The sequence below is a fragment of the Euprymna scolopes genome, chromosome 31 (assembly GCF_053919585.1).
Source record: "Euprymna scolopes isolate OS-2025 chromosome 31, ASM5391958v1, whole genome shotgun sequence".
Classification (NCBI taxonomy): Eukaryota; Metazoa; Mollusca; class Cephalopoda; order Sepiida; family Sepiolidae; genus Euprymna; species Euprymna scolopes.
The window spans coordinates 42,839,405-42,859,307 of NC_136512.1; the positions used below are offsets into that span (position 1 = coordinate 42,839,405).

Consider the following 19,903-nt stretch of genomic DNA (forward strand, 5'->3'; position numbering starts at 1 on the left):
CCAACAAAATTGAAAGATTCTCGAATTTATTAAGATGCACCTAAAGAATGTTAAAGGTTACATAAGTCGAAACGTTGTGAGAATAAAATTCAAAACGAAAAGAGTAGTCTAAAAAATCCATACACATATTTGTTTATATCACACACATGCACACATGGTGTTTGCAGATCTGGTATCAACCCAGGGCCAACTCCTTGATTGTATGTCTCAAAGACTCTTGTATAAATGCTAGTACTTAGAAATATTATGAAAAAGGGAGATAATTTGAATATGATCTCCACCTTCAATTCGCACATGCCACTGTACTGTATATTAATGGAAGTGATGTATGAACTCCAGTAGAACTTGAACTCTGAACATTAGCTATACGATCTACATACCAGCACATTCATTTTAAATATAGCATATTTGATAATAAATTGTTCTTTGATTTAGTATATACATATTGGTAGTGTTTAGAGTCATGCTAACTAGGGGCAAGCACAATTATTACATAGATTATCTTTATTTTTAATACAATCTTTGATATTTAATATTTTCTATGCCTTCTAGATTATGTACTCTCTCTCTCTCTCTCTCTCTCTCTCTCTCTTTCTCTCTCTCTCTCTCTGCTAAAATTGTTGACTAAAACCCTAAAATTGTTTCCCTGTGTAAGAAAATAACCTAGTAGACAGAGCCTACCTTCTTTGTTGCAAACTTGGCAGCATCTTCTATTCACATATTCCATTTTGTGTTGTGTAAAAATGTCAGTTTTGTTATGACATAGAATTAAAAGGCATACACAGAAGTTAACTTTTAACGCTAAAACAGAGCAAGGTGCTTCTTAACATCCACCGTTAACAAAAACAAAAGCACCCTTACATGGGGCATAATTTCGGGTTAAGTTTTCTGCTTTAAGGACGATCACTCATATTCTTGATAAATTACAAGTCCGAGGAGTTTGACCATTGAATTTGGGATGAATACTATCATCCATGACAATCAGTGATTGGAAAGGTTCATTATTGTTGTTGAAAGTAAAGAATTTTGTCTTGGTTACATTATCTAATTATGTAGTCTCTGCTTAATTGTTGACTAAAAGCCCCAATTGTTCCTCTCTTTGAGAAAATTGCTTTCTCTTTCAAAGTTAAGTGTATCAATAAAGCCATGATAAATATAGAACACAATTCCATGTAAACGTTTGTGATTTCTGACATCTTGCCGCCCTTTTCTTTCCTTTTTGTTTTGTCATACCCTTTCAAGTTCTTTGCGCATTGGAATGATTATTCAAAAGGTTTTATCTTCCTCGTATCTATCCTATTCCGTAGGTATGGCTTTCCACGTCTCCCCTCCATTGTTGATGTTTTCAGCTTGTTACCAAGGCAACCGATAATGGAAGAAGGAAAAAAAAATTAATTTGCTGAACCTTTTTTTTAATCTTTGAAATGATTGCATGTCATGCCACCTTCATTTCATTTTATGTTCTTCAGAGACAAAATGTCCCAGCATCAATGGAAACCCCCTCCTCCCTTTTCATTGTTTCAATTCCTTTTCACAACTCATTTGCTCATCTCATCATTAATTCTCCCATGTTTTTAATTAGTTTCTTTTGCAGACTTCGGTTGTTTCAAATAAAAAACAATTTTATCAGAATATCAGGGCAACCATTTTGTTTTTTAAGATGTTTTCTTTTTTTTAGTAAAACATGTTTCTCTAGATGTTTAAAACACATTTCTTTAAAAATAATCAGCAATTATTTAGTTAATATTTATATTTTATTAATATGTTAACTTTTAACAGATAAAATATTTCATAAATATCTTCTGTCCAATGTTAATTTATTTTAATATTTTTCCTATTTATAATTACTTTGTAGATAGATTTTTAATTCCTTTCTTTCACAAAATTTTTTATGATATATTTATCTATTTTTACACACACACACATACACACACACATACACACACACACACACATGTAACAAGATTTATATTATTTTACTAGCAGGACCCATTAACCACCATTGCCCAGTAGAAGCACCCCCACCCCTGTAAAAAATTTAAACTACGGTTGTTATTGATGGCCCCTTAACTCTGATCAGCTGGCACTTTTTCCTTTTTCGTACCCAATTTCCCACAAGTGATACAAAAGTATTTTTGCGGATCGAACAGTCTGCAACTGGACATGCATATTTTGAGTTAAGTTTAATGTCTTCACATGGAACAAAAAAGTAGAGTATTTGAGGCAAGCATTTATTTCATCTGCTGATGTTGATTGAAGAATAACAGGTAACATTTGTCTGAAATCTTCTGCAAGCAATATTACTGCATTCCCAAATGGTCTGACATTACCTTGCAAATCTTGCAAGGATCGACCAAGAGCCTCAAGTGATTTTTTGCGTACCATTGTGCATTCATCCTGAACAATAAGTTTGCATTTCTGCAATATCTTTCCCCATATTGGATATTTTGGAGATGTCGAACATGAGATTTTTGAAAAATTGAATGTTTTAAAGTAGAATAAATAATTCTTCTACTTGGCAGCAAGGTCGCAGGTATTCCTCATGCAGCAAGGGCTAAGGCTATGTCATTTTGTTACCAAATGGCTGCCAAAATCAATTTAATTAGAAAGGTTTTACCAGTTACTTCTGGTGCTGTTCAAGGTAGCAGTAATTTCCAAATAACTTCTATTCTCACAGTCAGTAAATTAGGTGACTAAAATAGGATTTATCCATGTTTTGACAATGCCTTATTCACTGTAATTAATTTAGGAGACAAAAATAGGATGAGGGATTAGAGATGGACAGATAGAGAGGAAGATATATAGATAGAAAAGAGAAAGTGAGATGAAAATAGAGAAAGAGAAGGAGATAGAGAGATAAAGGGATTGATAGATAAAGAGAGAGGGGGAGAGTTAGAAACAGAGAGGGATGAGACAGAGGAAAGGAGAGAGATGGAGGGAGTTAGAGAGAGAAAGGGGCTCAAAGAGAGATGGAGAGGGTGATATAGAGAGAAAGATAGATTGAGAGAGGGAAAGGGAGAGATGAATAGAGAGATTAAAAGAGGAAGAGAGAGGGGGAGAGAAACAGGTGAACTACACTCCACCGTTTTTTTCCTCGTTCAATAGAGAAGAAATCTTTCGAGACTGAGGCAATTTTAATTTTTTGTTACTATCCAGAGTAACCCTTTTTTTTGGGGGGGGGGCTAGATTTTCCTCGCATTAGAAACCGACCGGTTTATCTGTACTTTCACCTAACAAATTAATAAAAGAAAAAGATTTTGTAAAATTTGAGTTTAACATGAAAATACTATTTTAAAAAATAGCACGATAACATAAGTGCCACTTTATGTACTCCTTGGGCGTTGAGTTCCATGGCGACCAGCATAATTATTTAATGGTCGCTCCCTTAGACCCCCCCCAGTCAAGGCTAATGCATGCGCATGTAACATTTTTTTATTTATTGAGGTTGGCTTAGTAACTAAACGATTTATTGATAATTTCGTAACCCTTAAACACATGCCGGAAGATTTAAATTGGTTCATTATTGTTGTAATGAAAAAAAAAAGTTTCATTCAACACAAAACCAAAAACACATATTAATGATAAATGATTTATTATTCTATTCGTTGAAATTTAATAATTTTTAGATAAAAAAAGTAAAAAAAAAGTTAATAAAAAAATAGTTGCGCATGTAAAAATGTTTGTAAAAGTGAGAAATTATTTTAATCATTTAAAAAACTTGTCTTATTTTTTTGTTTTATTTTTAGATTAGGTCCACCTTATAATCACCCCAACATCCTCATCTTATGAACAGCTTCCGGAATAAACACCACTTTTGGAGGGGGGGGGCTATTTGCAAAATTTAACTGATATTTGTTGTCAGCATACCCACCCGAAAATACTATTAAAAAAAGGGGAGGGGTTCAGTGCCCGTTGGAGAGAAGTAAATTTATTTATCAATAAAAGTCGTCATTTAAAAAAGAAAATTGTGGAGGTGGACCTAAATGTAAATATTTACCCAAAAAACTATCCTGAAGTTTATTACAAAAACGTTTTGTTTTCGCACTATTCAACAATTTGTTCATCTGCGCATGTAAATTAAAAAATATTTGTAAAAGTGAGAAGTTATCAGTAAATGATTTAGTTTTTTTTTTATTTAGTTTTTTTTTTTTTTAACATTAGGTCCACCTCCACAAATGTTAAGAACGGCTTTCAGAATAAACACCCTCAACCTCTCTATGTTAACAACGGATTTCGGAATAAACACCATTGGGGGGGGGGTTGTCAACATACCAATCCACAAATACTATTAAAAAAAAAAAAGTCGTCATTTAAAAAGAAATTTAAAATCAAATGTTTGTAAAAGTGAGAAATTATTAATAAATGTTTAGTAACATTTTTCGGTGCTAATACAGAGAGTGATCTGTGCTATTTTTTAAATCGTATTTCCACGTTTAATTAAAGTTTTATGGTTTTTTTTATTCAATTGCAAGGTTAAAGTACAGAATAGGTACAAAACACGCTCCCCTCCCTATGTTAAGAATGGCTTTTTAAATAATAACGTTAACATTTCAACACGGATCACTCTCTGCATGAGTACCTATTTTTCTTTTAATATTCATAAAAAGTAAAACTTTTTTTCAAAATAAATAAATAAATAAATAAATAAATAAATGTTTGTAAATGTGACAAATAATCGTTTAGTTACGGCAACGTTAGTAAATAAAAGATGTTACGTGCAGGGTGGGGTGGGGACTAAGGGAGCGACTATTATTTTTTTCTGCTGGTCGCCATGGAACTCAACGCCCAAGGAGTACCAAATTGTAATTTTTTTTTGTCAAATAAATAAATTTCAAGCAATTTTTACAATAAATAATAGATAGCAACTTCGTTAATTTTACGACTCGCCCCAGCATATTATAAACACCCTAACTTCCATATGTTAAAACGGCTTTCGGAATGAACACCCCCGAATCTCCCCATATTAAGAACGGCTTTCGAGGTTTATGGAAGGGCGTGTTTTTTTTTTTTTTAACATGGGGAGGTTAGGGTGTTTATAACACGTTGAGGCATGTCGTAAAAATGAAACAGTTATGTAAACAATGCCGTGAAAAGAAACTAAACAATTAAAACGTAATGTTTCATGAGTGAAAAGCCTTAACATAAATAAAGGTATTTAAAATTTAAAAATTGGTAAGTACATAAATGAATAAATTTTTTAAATATGGGATGTTTTTTTGTGCTAATGCAGAGAGTGATTCGCGCTATTTTTTAAATCGTATTTCCGCGTTTAATTAAAGTTTTATGTTTTTATTCAATTGTAAGGTTAAAGTACAGAATAGGTACAAAACACCCTCCCTTCCCCATGAATGTCTTTTTTAATAATAACGTTATTATTTCAGCACGGATCACTGTCTGCATGAGTAACTTTTTTTTTTTACTTATCTTGTAATTCGAGAGTAGTTGAAACGGAAGTTACCAGAAATATTATTGGGCAGTCTTGCAGAAACGACTTCGAAAAATATTTATATTTTAATTAATATTTTTATAATTCGCAATGTAAAATTATTTTAATAACATGCAAACATTCATTGACTTTACAGATAGATTTTCTGAAAATTTCAATTAAATTGGTAACGTAGAAATATGGTTTTATTCACTTTTAACGAACCAAAATTACATTTTTATATATATAGATATGTGTATATGTATATATATGTGTATATATATGTGTATATATACGTGTATATATATATGTATATATATAATGTATATGTATCTATATATATATCTGTATGTATATGTGTATATACGTATATATGTGTATCTGTATATGTATATATATGTATATATGCATATATATATATGTGTGTATATATATGCATATATATATGTGTATAAATATATTAATGTATTTTTATTAAATATTTTATAAATAATAAAAATACATTAAAATTAAGTTATAGCTGTAGTGATAACTTAGAAAGGATTATAAAAAAGCATAATGGAAGAATCTTAAGGATGACTAATAGAGAAGGTGTAAATACTAGTGCTAACACGGCTGGGAATAAATGTAACTGCCAAAAGCCTGAGGAATGCCGAATAAAAAATGAATGTCTGACCTCATCAGTGGTATACCAGGTTAGGATATTCCCAGTTGAGAACCCAAGGGACGAAAGATTCTACATAGGTAGTACCCAAATGACTTTCAAAAATAGATTCTATGGACATACACGCTCGATGAATAATCAAACATATGAAAAGGACACTTCCTTATCGTTAGATTACTGGAAATTAGTTAGAGAAAATAAAACACCTAGGATAGAATGGAAGATTATTAGAAGGGCCAATACTTGCCACTCATTGAACTCACCATGTCCATTATGCTTATCAGAAAAACTTGAGATAACTAGGTTTAAAGATAGGGATAAATTATTAAATATTAAACAAGAAACTGCTATATTCTGCAAACATTCCAGAATACACGCACTTAAAGAACTCTAAATTAGTAGACCAGAACAACTATGAGTACAACTAACCCCCATCAAATAACCCCCCCCCCCAAAAAAAAGGATAAGTGAGGTCGCAACTATGATCCTACCCGTATGGATTACATAAGTCGCTTAATATTCTACTTCATCAAGCAGTTATAATATTACTAACCTAAATAAATACCTGTATGAAAGTATATTTGAACCAAACGAGTGATAGATTGTTTGGGTGAACCTCGTAATAATGTATGCATGTGGATATTTTTGGGTGTGTGCATGTATGGATATATGATCTTTATATACCTGGGTAGGAAAATTAAAAAAAAAAAAAGGATGAATGAATAAATAGATAAAAGAAAGTAAGGAATGAAGGGTAAATGAAGGAAAAGGGAATAAAGAAATAAGGGGAAATGAATAAAGATGAAGGTAAGTACTACAATATATAAGCTTTTATACTCAGTTTGTATAACCTAAATACTCTGATTTCTGTCATATGTTATTATATATTATTATTGTATCGTTATACATCTTGTGTATATCTGCGTAACCATCGAAACAGTGCTTGCTTAATATGAGGATAGGCCTATGAACTTCAAGCTGAATTCACTATAAATTTATAAGTAGTAAAAAAACGTACAACTTAGGAAAAGGTAACAAGCGGGTGGGGGCGGGTAATGTAACTATGCGTGTGGAGTTTGATAGAAAAAGAGAATTATGTAGTAAATGAGTTCATGTCTATTTCTATTTTAGATGTATCATTTGGTGGCAGTATACATATATATATGTCTGTATTTTGTGTAAATATGTATGTATAAGTGTATTTATGTATGCGTGTATGTTTGTGTATGTATATGGATGTAGATGTATATATGTATGTATGTATATATGTATATATATATATGCATATATATTTCTGAACTATTAAAATAGGCTGTCTCGTATATGATAGTTGTAGCAATGTATATTACAAGAATGTATGGGTGTCTGAGTGTATATGTATGTATGTTATATATGTATATGTACACCCGTGTGGACTGTAGTGGCATGCTGTTTCATATATAAAGGGGTTACCACACTACTGAAGTAAAAAGGCACCTTATTATTATTGAAAAAGGTTTTTGCATTTGTGCATGTATTGCTGTGTTTTCCTGCGTTGTGAGTGAGTGAGTTTCTGTGTGTCCCTGCGTGTGTGGGTGTATGCGTGGGTCTGTGTTGGTATCTATATGTGTATGTGTCTCGTATACATCTGTGGAGATTGGAGACACGAGGGGATAGGGATGTTGTCTGCGCCTGCGGATGGTCTGAATGTGTGCATGTATTGTGTGTATGCTGGTGTGCGTGTATGCATATGTATGTGTGTATGTATATGTGTATATACGTGTATATATGTATGTGTGCTTATGTATATATAAATGTGTGTACGTGTGTATGTATATGTATGTATATACATGTATATGTGTATATGTATATGTATGTATATACATGTATATGTGTATGTGTATATGTATGTGTATGTATATGTGTATATCTATATATATATGTATGTATATGCATGTGTATATATATATATATATATATATATATATATATATATATATATATATATATATATATAGGTTGATTTGTGGGGACGTGTATCCGGTTGGGGTCCACGGGTTTTGGGGTTCCCACTCGTACAGTCTTATTATTGTTATTATTATTGATATTGGTGGTATCATTAGTATTATCAATATTACAAAAATTATTATTATTATTAGGATTATTAGTGGGATTAATATTAGTTTTGATATAATAACAGTCATGATGTGTGTGTACATGGATGTCTGGGTTTGAGGTTCCGCGTATGGATATTACTATGTATGTAGGTATAGATGTAAACATGTTATAACTGTATATGACCATTATATGTCTATGTATGTGTGTATGTGTGTGTGTATATATATGCGCGGGTGTAGCAAGGTGTAGGTATTCATATTTATATTAATATATATGTATACATGTGGAGTTTTGATAACTTTCGAGGTTTTATGTTTATTTTTATTTTGTTTGTTTATTGGTTTTGTTTTGTTTTTATTTTGCTTTGTTTTGTTTTATTTTTTTTTATTTACCTTATTTTAATTTTAATTTTAATTTTATTCTTGCGCAGGTATAGTTATTGCCTAGTTTCAGTGCGTGTGTGTGAGTAAAATAAAACGAACAGCATACTGAATATCTGTATTAACGTGTGTGTGTGTGTGTGTGTGTGTGTGTGTGTGTGTGTGTGTATACACGTATGTGTGTGGATGGGTGTAGATTAACAGACACCGGTCAGTACTCAGTGACCATAAGAAATGTTTTTAATTTACGGACTGCAAGACAAAAATACTAAATTCTCAAGTACCTTATGCCATAAAAACCAAAAGATGGGATAGATAAAAAGAAAGGGAAACAAAAAAAAGAAGATGTTTATTATCTTCAAAGACCAGACTTGTCCTCCCCCCCCCCCGCTTATAACTCCCACCCAGGTTACATTCTAACTTTGTAAATGAAATAAGAAAATGTTTTTGTTTGAAATATCATTTCTCGACGGTAATTCTTGGCCTGAAGACGTAATCCCACAAAGCGGGTGATTACAGAAACATGTATGCACATATGTAGCCAATAATGTTTGTATTAATGAATTTAATATACCTGCTCTGTTCACTCATTGAGCACTCTTTGGTAGACACATGTTTCATTGGATGTACTTCTAGGAAACTAAACTCTACTGGCTATATATATATGTGTATATATGTATATGTATATATATATGTACAGTTTTTAAAATATGTATAGGTGCATATATATGTATGTGTAGGTATATGTAGGTAACTTTATGTGTATGTATGTAGATGTGCATACATGTGTACGTATATGTATGAATATGTATCTATATGTATGTATGTATTTGTATATGATAGTATATATATGTATGCATATATATATATATGTGTGTATGTATATGTTTGTATGTATGTGTTATATGTATTGTGTATGTATGGATGTGTGCATGTGTGTATGTTTATGGGTATGTATGTGTGTATATGTATATATATGTATGTATGCCAAGGACCGTCTTCAATGTCATGTCTGCTTGAGCGTGTGAATTTGCTGGCAGGACTAAAAAAAAAAAGAAAAAAAGTTTATCTTCGGGCTCATGGACTTTCGGTGACTGAGGGAGTGGCACTCGTCTGACAAGACGTTGCAATCATCATATATATGTATATATATATGTATATATATGTGTATATATGTATATATGTATCTGTATGTATATATATATATGTATGTATATATATATGTATGTATATATATGTATATATATATGGATAGATATGTATATGTATATGGATAGATATGTATATATATATGGATATATATATATATATATATATATATATATATGTATATATTTAATAGCTGTACCCGGCCACGCGTTGCTGTGGCTCAGCTTGTTAAAATGGAACACATTCCTCAAGAAAAATTGCATTTTGTTCGTTTATTTACTTTTATTATTTTTTGCAATTTTTTTAATCAATAAAAGTTGTTATTTTTTCCCCCCCAAAAAAAGATTAATTTTTTACCATAAATTGTTAGGTGAAAGTTTTTTTTTCAGGAAAACTTGCACTTTTTTTTTAAAGAAATTTGGCAGTAAACGTTTCTCTTTGAAAACGGAATTTTTATTATAAAAAGAACAGATGAATGCTTTACATGAACACTGTAAATAGTTATGTGAAAGTAGAGAAAAGTTTGATTCTTTTTTTCAAGAGAATGTACAAATTATTATTTTTTTTTACAGATGTTCAGAAAATAAACAGAAAAATACTTCCGTCATTAATTATGCAAAAAAATAAATAAAATGTTTATTTAGTGTTTCAACATTATGCTTATAAATTACGATAAAACTTGCTGAGTATGCGCTGTTTTACGGTTGTTGTAAAAATGGAACAAAAACTTAAATTTCACTTCGTTTTTATCTTTCTTAATTTTTTAATTGTGCCCCCCCCAAACGAATATAATCAAAACAGTAATATTCAACAATTGTACTTTATGTATATAAAACACAAAATATTTATTTAAAAAAAAAAAAAAAAGCTTAATAACGAAAGGGAAATAATTCCATTTTTAAAAGAAAAAGTCAGTTTGGTATATCTTTTTGTTATTTTTTATATAAGTCCAGCTTACCATTCACATTGGAAATGTCGACATTTATAAGTTGACGTGTCGAATGTGAACGATGAGTTGGACGTAATGTAAAAATGTACCAAATTTTAAAGGGAACGAAATTCAAATTTCCGTTCCATTTTTACAACAACCGTAAAGCAGAGCATTCTATGCAAATTTTACCTAACTTACTGTATTAATGCTATTTTTTTAAGCAAAAACAAAAAAAATATTTAGGTTTGGCTATAAATTCCTAAACTCATTTCACCCTAAATAATTTAGGTGACTGAAATAGGAATCTAATTGAATCTTTAATTTCCTGAATAGTATGCGAGAATTCATTTTTTTTTTTTGAGTTATATCGAATTCATTAATATGGACTTTAGGGGCTTTTTTCGTAATATTACTGTAAAAATTATTTTTATTGTTACAAATTACGATGCTTTATTTATATAAAAAAAGCAAAAATAAATTCTTGCGTTTTTTATTTACTACTGAAAAGTAAAGGTATTTTTTGTTTAAACAAAATAAAACATTTTCACTAAGAGTTAAGTAAAAATAATTAGTTCATTATATTCTGCGATCATTATTTGAAAAATACCGCAATTTTCATTCAAATTGGTTAATTTCCTGATTTTTGGTGAAGTTTTAAGTAAAGGGAGGGGTCAAAATGTTTATACACTTTGAGCGTCGGCATTCATTTTGTCTGTACCTACCATTTTTCGATGAATATTTGATACGAAAGCGACCACATGTGGTTAATTTAAATTAAATTTCAATCGCATGGTTACATTATCAATAATCATGTGATTAAACCCATTGAATATTGTAAACACATTCTGTTTACATTAAGCCTGTAGTGTTCTTTTAGTGATGCAGTTTTGGCAACTGAGATTTAAAAAAAAACGCGAGATCAGGAGAAAGAAATGTCCAGAAAATCGCTAGATTTTTAACTTTTATCATCTGAAATTTTCAAAAATCGCTAATTCCCCCCCCCCAAAAAAAACTCCATATTTTAACTTCCTACCATATAAAAAACTATAAATATAGTATATTCAATATATAAAATGTTCCGTGTTTTCTCACTATATGTTTCTGGAATTGTTTTGAAGCGGTTAGCTCCCCAGAAGGCTTACATATTTTATCAGCTAGTTTTACCTGTTTTTTTTTTCAGAGAGGGTTTTTTTTTTTTTTTTTTCAGGAAACAAATTATAAACTCAAACTTTTTATAATAAAAGTTAAATTGAAATATACTGCAAATTAAACATCACAATAATTGTGCAACATATTTTGAAATTAGAAAAATAAAAATACAAAAAAACTTTGTTTTAGCATGTTAAAAGTATTTAGGATGTTAGATAATTAAATTCTACTGTATTGGTATAAGTTTCTTTTTTGCTGTTGTTTCTTGCTTTTTACAATTTTCGACTAAATATTTCTAAATTAAGCAGGGTTGCTTAGATCGTATTTTAAACTAAACTTCAGAGGTTGGAATGCCCCCCCACTAAAATGTACTTGGAAAAATCGATTTTATAGCGAGATTTAAGAATGGTTAGCCGAAAAAAAGGTGAAAAACGAAACAAATAATCAATAAATAATTGTTACCAAAGGCAATAAATGCTACTTTTTTTTTTACTTACATGAATGAGTTTATTTTATGTTTTAAAGTATTTTCAAGCGCTTTTCTTTATTTTTTAATCTAAAATTGCGGGTGTGTGGGTGCGAAATATCTCCAGATTTTCTAGAATTCCCCGCTAGATTGCAAACGGAATCTCCAGATCTAGCAGGAAAACCGCTAAATTGGAAACACTGGTCATGTGACAGGAAGCGATAATAAATAATTGTCCCTAAATAAAAAAAAATGGCCTATCGGTACAAAGAAAACCACATATTTATCATAGAAAAATTAAGTATAATGTTATAATTAAAAAGAAATATATAAAAACACACATGGATATAGTAAACATATTATACCAAAATGTGGAGGCCATCCGTCCAGTGGTTTTTTAGACTATTAATTGCGAACGAGCCAAGAGTTACATTTTTATATATATAGATATATGTATGTATATATGTATGTATATATATGTATTATGGGCGAATGAACTCTTTTTCTGGGTCAACGACCAACTAGCACCGTGTATATTTGTGTGTATGTATATGTCTAGTGGGGTGGAGAGGGCTCCCGTAAGCCGTGGTGAAGGAAACCTTTCTAGGAGAAGCAAATCTCTGATTTAAAAAACCATAAAGCAGGAGACCAGTACCCGCATTAAGCTCGTCTGCAGTTTAATTTGTTGCTGGCTATCTTGCTCTTGCTTGTTGCTGGATCTCAACATTTTGAACCGAGAGAGAGACTTAGCTGTCGTACAAAGCTAAGACTCTTTAACATCATCTTTGTATAGATACTCCCTCAGGCATTTGGGCTCATGGATTTTAAATGTCTCAGGGAGTTGCACTCGTCTGACAAGACGTTGCAATCATCATATATATGTATGTATGTATGTATATGTATGCATATGTATATATATATATGTGCATATGTATATATAAGTATGTATATGTATATATATATGTGTATATATATGTATATATGTATGTGTATATATATATATATATATATATATATATATATATATAGAGAGAGAGAGAGGGATATGTATATATGTATATATATATATATACATATATGTGTGTATATATATAATATATATACAAATAGGTAATAAAATTTGTTAAAAAAACACTTTAGCCAGGGTTAAAAACCTTTTTATTTTCAAGAAGGAAACACAAAAAAAGTGGATTGTCCTTAATCTGTGGAGTTTCGAAAAAAAATACTTTCCTTCTCATCAGAAGGGGAGGAATTATTAAAATTCAGAATCAGATTTGGCTCACAAAGTATTTAATGAAACTGCATTTAATGAAATAGGGCGTATTTGCTAAAAGTATAAAAAAAAAAAAAAACGCTGGAGCAGAGGGAATGGGGGAAAAATAAAAAAATGATTTCACGTGAATGAATGTTTGATTGAAGAGTGGAAGATATAAGGACGGTAAAATCAAAAAAAGTTGGTAAAAGTGGAGTATCAAGATGTATAGAATCCAAAGGCATCCCGCTACTGGAAGGTATCAAAAAAATTTGTTACTCGTTAAAAGGCATCCCGTTACTGGATGGTTATCAAAAAAACAGAATTCCATGAAATAATTCACAAATGGGTATAAGGAAAATATTGAGTTCAATATATTATAAAAAGAAAGATAAATTGTACGGAGAATGAAGAAATGGAGGGTTTTTAACATGTCATTGGTGAAGCTAATTTGAAAAGCGAGTTGTAGAGTGAAAAATAATCTAAATGTATAAGTAATTTCAGAGCGAGAAATAATCCGATTTGAAAAGTAGTTCAATGTAGGTGAATATAAAATTGCTCCTGCAGTCGCTGAAAAAGTCCTAAAATCGCAAAGGTGATTTTCAGTCACTTACACATAACCAACTGAACCGTTCCAATGATTGGGTTGCCGTCAAATGATACTTTATATTCGAAAATTAGGTAAATCCAAATTAGAAATGCAAATATGTAGGCATAAACCCAGACAGCAGAAGTTGTCTAGACAGCATGAAGGTATGAATTGATGCGTGCTAAAAAGCGTTACAATGTCATGTAATCCTAATATTAAAAGAGAAGAAGGCTAAATTTAATTTAAATGTGATGAAAACATAGCTATATAAATAATTATAAGAATTTGAACCATGGTGACAATCATAATTGTAATAATAATAATAATAATAATAATAATAACAAAAGTATAATAACAAAAGTAATAATAATAATGATAATGATAACAAAAGTAATAATAATGATAATAATAACAAAAGTAATAATAATAATGATAGTGATAAATTCTACAATTATAAGCAAGCCCCTCATTGGCTGATTTGGCTACCTACTGTCTTTGTTTAGACCAATCAAATTGGTTGTTGTTTTACCTGCCAAGCAATGTGCTTGGCAGGAAGTTGAATGCTTCTTTTTCAGTTCCAGTCAAATAAGTTTACTTACATATTTTTATATTGATTTATAAACACGTTTTTACAGAAATTATGAATATCTAATTTATAGGTACCGCCAACGCACACCACAAATTTCCCCCACCATATGTAACACAATGTAACTGTAATTTAATTTAATATTATTATTCTAACTTTTGTATCATTTAAAAGAAGCTTCAAGTAAACTAATATTTAAAAAATTTTTACAGCATATGAAAATAATGAAAATGCGAGACTAAAATCGGGTGTTTACATTATTGACGCTTTAAAACAACGTTGTTATGTAGTGATGATTTTGAAGCCATTAAACATACACGTTTAAAAAATCTAGAAAAATCAAATAATGGCCAGATTTTCGATACTTATGCATTTTTAAATTAACTTACATATTAATAGTAGGTTTCGTTAAATATGTGAAGGGAAATATTTTTTTAGGTATTCTAACTTCTCTATATTGCATGTTACAGAAACTAAACAAAATAGATTTAGGCCCATAAACATTGCCACATTTTTTTAAAGCTGAAGAGTTTAAACGATTACAAAATAGTTTTTATATATATATATATATATATATATATATATATATATATATATATATATATATATATATATATATATATACTAGCAGGACCCATTAACCGGCATTGCCTTGTATGAGCATGCCCCTCTTCCTTTCGTAGAAAAATAAAAGTACAGTTGTTGTTGTTGCTGTTGTTGTTTTTGTTGCTCAACCTCCAACCTCCTCATGTTAAGAACTACTTTCGGAACAGACACCTCATTTTGACAGTATCAATTATTTGTCACAAATTTCACCTTGATAATCGCTGTCAAAATCCTCACGTGCAAATACTATGAACCAATAAAGAAATTTGGAGGTGAAAATGTCGGTCGGATATAATTAGATTTGTTCTTTGCCTTTGTGTACTAATCTGGCAACCAGTGATTTAAAGTGCATAATACAGGGCTTTATATCATGAAACTACTTGTATCTGCCAAATATAAATGAGATTTTCTTAATCAGTATAGTGGAAAACCTACAAAAGTCGTCATTTTAAAGGAAAGTGTGTGGGTGGATCTAAGGTAAAAATTTATCTTTAAAAAATAAAAAAGACAATTGGCCTATAATCAGACATGCCTCCCCACGTAAAAACAATAAAGTATGGTGGTGGTTGTTGTTGTTGTTGTTGCTGTCATCACCGTTGCTACCCAACCCCAACCTCCTCATGGCAAGAACATGTTTCTGAATAGATACTCCCAACCTCCTCATGTTAAGAACGGCTCTCGAAATATACACCCTCATCCTGTGAGTAGGGGAGGGGGTTATCAAAATATTTGCTCCAAATCTAACCTTGATAATCGCTGTCAGAATCTGAACACACAAATACTATGAACCAAAAGAAAAAGAAGTTGTCATTTAAAAAGAAATATTAATGTTATATTTCAGGGCCTTTTGTTTATTTTTTTGGAGGGGGAATATCTGTGCGATGTTAATGTGTGCATAGGTATAGAAAAATATAAATAAAAAAGTATAAAAAGGAACGACCCGTTATAAAACAAACTAAAGGAAAAAGCAAAAGAAAATTAGCATTGTTGCTGTTTTATTAAGGACATTAAAAAGCAAAAAAACAAAAAAAAAAACAACAAAACAATGCTATCTGTAAATTTTATGTTTTTTGTTTCAGAGATTGTTTTTTGTAGGGCGGAGGGGTAGTTGTGTGGTGATAATGTGTGTGTGTAGTTAACTGTGAGGGTATAAATACGTAAATATATGATTATGAATGGTTAATATTTTTTATTTGGTTTAACATTCATAAAACTGTTGCTTCGTGTAGAGAGAGTCGCCATATTTGTAAAGGTCTGACATGTCAGTTTTCGTAATAAGGTTTGTAATCCAGAATAAGCGATTTTTCAGCTCTCAGCCAATAAGAATTACCGGAATTTTAGAATGGAAAAATTGTTATTTTGGAATCGGAAAATGGAAAGATAATTGTATGACTATGAGTATGATCCAGTTATGAAGGGTGCCAGGACAATATAGTTATAATGTGTATATTTCTTTCCGGTCTTGATTGGGGGCGGTGGGAGGACTTTAGATTTAAAGGGAAAACTAGGAACTACTTTGTCTAAAGATGTTGTGTTTGTGACAATGTTACTCTAGGATGTAATGTAGGATTTTATTATAATGACTAAATGTATGTAAAATGTTCTAAAGTTACATAAGATAGTGGCTAATAATCTAGGCATAATAAATTTTTTTTTTATTGTTTTAATTGAAGTAGTGGCAACTTTATTTTTGTGCCATTTCACAAAAATGTATGGAGGCCTCTAATTAACAGTCACATTATTTACATAATTTTCGTCAACAGAGAACAACATTAAAATTAATTTAATACGATTAACTCTCGTCTGTGTAGTTCATTAAAAAGAAATCTGTTTTGCAAAAAGTTGGCCTTATATTATTTTTTATCCACTTTTTATTGTAAATGTTTATTTATTCATAAATTTCTGCATAAAAACGTAAAAAGTTTATTGAGTAACAGATAAATTTTTATATTTTTTGCGGGTTTTTTTTCTTACAGTTACATTGATATCATTAAAATAGACTAGTTTTTTTTTTGTTGTTATATATGAGAAATTGCTTTTTGGAACTTGTGCACTTATGTTACCGTACTAAAATAATAAAGTTATTACTTGGAAAGCCATTTTAAAATGGGGTGGGGGAGGAAGTTTTGTAACTATTTTATACTTTCACCTAAGAATGTGATAAAAAATATTGTAAAACTCGAATTTAACTTGAAAATACGATTTTAAAAATAACACGGTAACATAAGTGCATGCTCACCATTTATATTACTAACATCTATGATTTATTTAATGAAAAATGAAAATAATTTTAGTCTATTTTATTTTTATTTTTGCTCCTTTTTTTCAATGACTACTGCTCGAATGTTAATATTTTATATTTAACATACAAATATTTATAATATTATTAATCATTAAACACTATAATAACACAATTATTGTAAATTATAATAATACATAGCCAAATATTTATATTAACTTTTTTATTTTATAATATAATTATCAAAAAATATATATAAACTAGCAGGCCACATGGCGTTGCCCGGTCATAAAATATGCATAAATATTATATTTTATGATCAGGCAACGCCAGGTGGTCTGTTGCTTATAAATATATTTTTAATGATTATATATTATTTGTGCGAATCTTAAAACCTAGACACAGTTGATAGCATCATCCATAACTTTTGTATATTCCATTCCTTGACACAGACAGTAACATTCCCAACCCGTCTCCCAGATCGTCAGGACCAGCAATCCTCACTTCTGGGCCTATTTCTGACAACAGTTTCTGAGGATTGTGCAACTAATGCCCATTGCCCACTCAGGAATGCTGATCATGCTGTGATAATGATAGATATCACTTTAAACTCTCAACCCCAAGTTGAAGAGCCATTGCTCAAAACGACAAGGTACTGACTGGAATGCCATCAGAGATCACATCAGAGATCACATCAGAGATGCCCCATGGGGAAATATATTTTGTCTTTCTGTGGAACAGTGCGCAAATGAGACCACTGAATGGTTCAAAGCAGCAACTGAAGCACATGTTCCCACACAGAAGTTCTATAGCAAACCCCGCTCTCCCAATGGTTTACTTCTACTTGTGCAGCTGCCATTGCTCAAAGGTAATACGCATACTGTAGATTTATCCAGCATGGTTTCAAATGATCTGAAACAGCAGTAAGGGGAGACTTGATTCCAAATATTTCTCATATATTCTATCTCTCCTTAAAATTAAGTAAATTTCATAGTGTATAAAGATTATTTGGTACTGGAGATATTCATAATGGTCCCCTATTTCCAAAAGAGGGGAGATATAACATATGAGAAATATGTGGAATCAAGTCTCCTCTTGCTGCTATTTCAGATCATTCGAAACCATAGCAGCAAGTTTTAGTCGCCCCTCCATCAAGACCAAAGCTTTTGGGGAAATATATATATATATATATAGAGAGAGAGAGAGAGAGTTATGGAGAGTCGAAAAGTGGAAAGAGAGAGGGAGAGGATAGAGATAGATAGAGTTTGGAATAAAGAGAGGGGTAGCGAAAGAGAGAGATTTTGAAAGTAAGACGTTACATATACTTTCCCACTGTGCTATTTTATTGCCCATGCATCTGAGCAACACCGGGTAGGACCTGCTAGTCTATTATAATAATCTCTATAAATAAAACAGTAGATGTATGTAAGTATGCTTGTCTGTGTGAAAATATTTAATTGATAAACTCTTAAACTACCAGTCACATAACACTGAAATTAACAGAAAATAGTAATCAAGTAATCATACACTAAGGATGGTTTATCACGAGTAAAATCTTTGTTTGGATGAATAATGTGTACAGAAATATGTCAGCAAGTTCAAATGAAAAATATTTATTTCAAGTTACTGACATATTTCTATTACTTTTGGCCATGCATAAATGCTTTCATGGCTTAAAGTGGTTTAATTTTAAATCTTACCTATCTGCTGATAGCGCATATGGTAAGGAACGTAACTGGAGTGCTAAATGTTTTGGTTTCAATTCTAGCTGATGCCACTCAGATTATTATTATTATTTTTTTATTTTTTTAAATCAGTACTGTACATTAGGTACAAAATAATATACAATAGTAGAAAATTGGTTCTGTAATAATGAATAGGAAATCTGCAAGAATTAAAATACATTTAAGCAATATTTTCCCTGCTAATACTTAATAAAATAATGGTATACATTGTGGGGGATTCTAGAGTAATAAAAAAAAAAAAAAATAATGGATCTTGTATCAGCCTTTTATTGCTATTAATAGGCATTCGGTTGTCTTCCTTGTTTTATTGTGTATATATTGTTGATTTGTAAGAGAAACAGGCTGCCGTCTTTACTGTATACATAGCAAAGATTAATCCTCAAATCCTAGACATACACATACACTTTCTCTCTTTCTTTCTCTCTCCTTTTCAATCACATTGATAATACAATAAAAAGAGCACACTCCCGGCTTCTCTTTCCTATGCCAATAAGAAGCTTTGACTGTCCCTATTTACTGGCACATATATTTATCTTTCTCTTGGCTTTCTGTAAATCTGTAAACAATTCTCTGTGTGTGTGTGTGTGTGTGTGTGTGTGTGTGTGTGTGTGTGTGTTTATGTGTG

The 19,903-nt window shown here is 30.8% G+C and overlaps 1 protein-coding gene across 1 annotated transcript in view; it reads left to right on the forward strand.

Annotated features, from left to right (window-relative positions):
* Window positions 1-19,903, forward strand: part of LOC145255716 (transmembrane protein 132C-like) — a 429,514-nt gene that overhangs the window by 330,041 nt on the left and 79,570 nt on the right. The gene's annotated exons all lie outside the window — the stretch shown is intronic.